The following is a 5311-nucleotide window of genomic DNA, read 5'->3' as shown; positions in this document are numbered from 1 at the left end:
GCCCATCCTCCCCGTCCCTCCTCTCCGGCCCCTCTCTGACGGTGCCCATCCTCCCCGTCCCTCCTCTCCGGCCCCTCTCTGACGGTGCCCATCCTAACCGTCCCTCCTCTCTGGCCCCTCTCGGATAGTGCCCATCCTTCTTGGGCAGGCATGCTGCGGCTCCTGGCTGCTCACGTGACCTGCACCACTCATGCCAGCTCCTCGTAAGACTGAACTTGCTGGAGGCTCTGTGGGGCATTGTGAAATAGTCATAAAAGCTTCCGACTCGCCTGAAAAATCTGGAAACTTCACTTGCTCCACCCAGACATCTGGGATCACTTGACGGGCTCAGTTTGGTTTAAACCGACTTTCCTGAATGTGCAGGCTGTGTGTGTGTGTGTGCCAAGGAAAATCTTCCTCCCATCCCAGAAGGCAGATGCCGTGGCCCAGGCAAGCCCTAAACCACCCTCACACTGTGGAGCCAGGCTCATGCCAGGGACGCCTTCCACGGAGTTCTGAACAGGACAATGCCACTGGAATGGGAGCTGTCCAAAGAGTGTGGGTACAGGGGGACCCTAGGAGGGTGTCCAAGCCCACACTCAAGATACTTTCACTGGTGTGACCCAGGAGGGAGGATGTGAGCTGAATTCCGGGAAGCGTTTACTCCACGCGATGGTTCCTAAGCCCTCCGGACTATGGCCCAGTTCAATGGAGCAGAGGGCCTGGTGGCCCCCAAGTCCACTCGTCCCACCGTCCAGTAGGGAGGACAGAATAAGAGGAAGAGAAAAATAATCCAATCCAAGTGGTAACACAGCAAATACTCAGGGCATCAGTCAACAGAAACTCCTAGAAGTAAATGTGTAAGTCGAGCGTCCTCAAACAACGGCCCGCCTAGGACATTTATCTGGCCTGCCGGGTGTTTTTGCCACTGCTGCCTGTCCTGCTTAGCAGCTGACTCGTCCCAGGGCCCACAGTCTGGCCCTCCAACAGTCTGAGGTACAGTGAACTGGCCCCCTGTTTAAAAAGTTTGAGGACCCCTGGTGTAAGTGATGTAGACCAATGGATAGAAGCAGGCTGGTGCCGAGCTGTGGCCGTCAAGGGTCACAGCTACAGACAGCGGCCCTCACTGCAGCAGGCTGATGGAGAAGAGCGGTTTATTACAGGACAGCAAGTAGCTGACACCATCCCACCTCCCCAGAACCAATCGCCTGCCGTCCTCCCCTTTACAGATTGCCTTCCTCTGATTTGAGGTCTGGCCTCAGTGTCTCTCCCTTCCTCTGATTTGAGGTCTGGCCTCAGTGTCTCTCCCTTCCTCTGATTTGAGGTCTGGCTTCAGCGTCTCTCCTGCCTCACTGAGGACCCACCCCTGAGTCCTGCTGTAAGGGAGCTCAGCACTGTGGATTCCTGGGAGGTGGGTCTCTGATGGAGGGAGTAACCCAAGCACAGGATGGGTTCGTGAAGCGCAGACAAGCTGAACACAGAGCACAACAAATGTCTTCTGTACTAATAACAAAACGCCCTTCCTGAAAATTGCAGGAATTCAGTTCTTGGCCTGGCTGCATACACAGAAGTTCTGTTCTGCTATTTATGGAGAATTAATGTTTTCTGTAAACTCTGAAACTAATTTGTGTTTATTAATGCTCAGCGTTGTTAACCTTAATACTCATGTATTGTGTTTCTTAGTTCCTTAAAAAACGAAATCCCATATAATTGTGTCACTTGCATGAGAACTGAAGAAGACACACGTATTTGGAGCCCATTTTGAGTCTTTTGGAAATCCTTACCATGAGCCCAGAGACTCGCCTATGAGAACTACAAATTTAAGGAACTGAGACAGATGTTAGCAGGGGCCTCTCTGGGGCCTTCAGGTGAGGAAGGCTTGGTTCTCACTATTAAGGAGCTTTCAGTCCTGCAAGAGTCATCAGACCATCATGCAGAAAGGAAGGTGGATGGCAGGACAGAACAGGTGCCCTGAGATGAGGTCATTAACCTGCCGAATGTCTCAGTATGTAGCAAAAGCAGCATGCGATGGATTCTGACTCTTGACACTGCCTTGTCTGGCAGGATGAGAAACAGGCCAGTGACCAGCTGCTCTCCTCAAGCAGAAGAGATGACGCTGAACTCGTCCGGGTAGCTCACACTGAAATGTCCCAAAGCCTGTCGGTGTCCCTTCACCTCCCACCAGTGTGGAGATTTGTCATTGTCAACTGGAGGAAGGCTCTTCTGGTTAGAAGTTGAATCTCTAGGGCGGCACCTGTGGCTCAGTGGGTAGGGCGCTGGCCCCATATCCTGAGGGTGGCAGGTTCAAACCTGGCCCCGGCCAGCTAAAACAGCAGTGGCAACTGCAACAAAAATAGCTGGGCATTGTGGCAGCGCCTATAGTCCCAACTACTGGGGAGCCTGAGGGAAGAGAATTGCCTAAGCCCAAGAGCTGGAGGTTGCTGTGAGCTGTGACACCACAGACAGACATTTACTCTGTCTCTAAATACAAAAAAAGAAAGAAATTGAATCTCTAATGATATGTGACCTCACACAGGTGAAATAGTGATTCTCTATGATGGGATTTCGGAGGAGAAAGAATTACACCCAAATGGCCCCTCAAGATGGCCTCCTGGGGGAGGTGGTGTCTGATGGGCTGAGAGGCAAGGGTGGGGTTTAACAAGAGGTGATGTGGGGAGACAGGGTCCAGCCAGATGGCACAGTCTGATTAAGGGCGGACTTGGGCTCGGCACCTGTGGCTCAAGCGGCTAAGGCGCCAGCCACATACACCTAAGGTGGCGGGTTCGAATCCCCAGCCCGGGCCCGCCAAACAACAATGATGGCTGCAACCAAAAAATGGCCAGGTGTCGTGGCGGGCGCCTGTGGTCCCAGCTACTTGGGAGGCTGAGGCAGGAGACTCACTTGAGCCCAGGAGTTGGAGGTTGCTATGAGCGTGATGCCATGGCACTCTACCCAGGGGGACAACTTGAGGCTCCGTCTCAAAAAAAAAAAAAAAAGGTGGACCTGAAGCCTGGAGAGGCTCAGAGTGCAGTTCCTGCCGAGAACTTGCCACCTCCGGTGCGTTGAGATGTTTCTAGAGTCATAGTTATCAAGGAAGAAGGCACAGAGCTGGGCTGTGCAATGGACTCGATTACCAAGGTGCTACCCACCACTGGAGACCGGGTTAGATTAGACGACCTGAGCAAGTCCTTTCCAGCCCCGATGAACCTTGAAGGCTTCATGCTAAGTGAAAGAAGCTGGTCGCACAAGACCACACAGTGTGCGATTCTGCTTGTCTGCAGTACCCAGGCTGGGCAGGTCTGTACGCACAGAAAGGAGATGGTGGTTGTCCAGGGCCGAGGCTGAGCAGCGGGATGGACACCGCCGAGGTGGATGGGGTTTCATTCTGAGCTGATAGAAATGTCCTAAAAATAGATGGTGGCCTTTTCAACAAGGAAAACCGAATATTCACATGCCATGTACAAAATTACCTCAAAGACCAAAACTAAAGACTAAAACTACACTGCCCTTAGAAGAAAACACCAGGAGAAATCTTCATGACGTTGGGTTTGGCAATATTTCATGGATATGACGACACAGGCAAATAGTAACAGGCAGGGCAGTTAGAGAAGAGTCAGAAATAAAAAGGGAAAAGTCAGATTAATCTTATTCACAGATGTCATGAACTTATACCTAGAAAATGTAAAGGCCACCAACAAACAGTTAGAACTGATCAACAAATCCAATAAAATTGCAGGACACAAAATCAACATGCAAAGATCAGTAGCATTTCAGCCAGGCACCCAAATGCCTGTAATCTTAGCGCTCTGCGAGGCTGAGATGGGAAGGTCACTTGAGCTCAGGAATTTGAGACCAGCCCGAGCAAGAGCGAGATTCCGTCTCTACTAAAAATAGAGAAACTAGCTGGGCATTGTGGTGGGCGCCTGTAGTCCCAGCTACTATGGAGGCTGAGGCAGGAGGATCACTTGAGCCCAGGAGTTTGAGGTTATTGTGAGCTAGGCTGATGCCATAGCAATCTAGCCCAGGTGAAGGAGTAAGACTTTTGTCTCAAAAAAAAAAAAAAAAGAGAGAGAGAGAGCAATATAATTTACAATAGCTATAAAAATACAAAACACCTAGGTATTGGCTTGGCACCTGTGGCTCAGAGGCTAAGGCACTAGCCACATACATCTGAGCTGACAAGTTCGAATCCAGCCTGGGCCCGCCAAACAAAAATGAGGGCTGCAACCAAAAAATAGCCAGGCGTTGTGGCGGGCGCCTGTGGTCCCAGCTACTTGGAAGGCAGAGGCAGGAGAATAGCTTGAGCTCAAAAGTTGGAGGTTGCTGTGAGCTGTGACACCACAGCACTCTACCTAGGACGACCTAGTGAGAGTCTGTCATAAATGAATAAATAAATAAATAAAAATAAATTTAGAAACCCAACTAACTAACTAACTAAATAACAAAACAAAAAAGTACAAAGACTCCCCTAGAGAAAGTGGCTATAGCTTCCAGGAAGACCTTCCATCGAGGTGAGGCCGCCTCTGCCTGGAGAGCACCAGCATTGGAGTTCTGTCCTATTTGTGTTTCTTCTGCGCTCGGCTACGTGCCAGTTCAGGCTGTGTGGTTTTAGCAGAAGAGTATTGGACAGGGAGGCAGAATATCTGGGTTTGAGTTGAGGCTTTGACCCCTTTTTAGCTCTGTAACCCCGAGAACAAGACTGCTCATCTGGAAAATGGAGGGTAACTGTATAGTTCCCTCACCTCCCTGCTCGGCTGTGGAGTGCAAATGCGTGTCCTGGGTAAGTTAGAAAGACAGAAGAATTTCTTCTCCTAGAGAGGTCGACAGCGCAGTGCCTGTCCCAGCACTGTGCACAGGTGATCTGCAGACGTCGGGGACCTGGTGAACTGGCGTGGGTGTGGGTGTGCTGTTTTTGTATGTATGTCTTCTGTAGGGTGGCTCCTTCAGAGTGAGAATCCCTAATCTGAAAATTTGAAATCCACAATACTCCAAAATCCAAAACTTTCTGAGTGCTGACATGACACCACAAGTGGCAAATTCCATACATGAGCTCTCGTGACAGGTCAAAGTCAAAAGTTTGTTTCATGCACAAAATTATTAAAATATTGTAAAAAAATTACCTTGAGCTATGTGCAGAAGCAGCTATACATAGGACACATAAATAAATTTTGTGTTTAGACTTGGACCATATCCCCAAGATACCTCATTATGGATATGCAAATATCCCCAAATCTGAAAAAAAAACGAAATCCTCGACACTTCTGGTCTCAACCATTCTGAAAGAAAAAGACTCAACCTATATTTCTTTTTTTTTTTGTCCAGAGAGGAAGCT

This window comes from Otolemur garnettii, unplaced genomic scaffold (assembly GCF_000181295.1).
Source record: "Otolemur garnettii isolate 467f Iridium unplaced genomic scaffold, OtoGar3 scaffold00066, whole genome shotgun sequence".
Taxonomy (NCBI): domain Eukaryota; kingdom Metazoa; phylum Chordata; class Mammalia; order Primates; family Galagidae; genus Otolemur; species Otolemur garnettii.
This window is presented reverse-complemented; position numbering follows the sequence as displayed.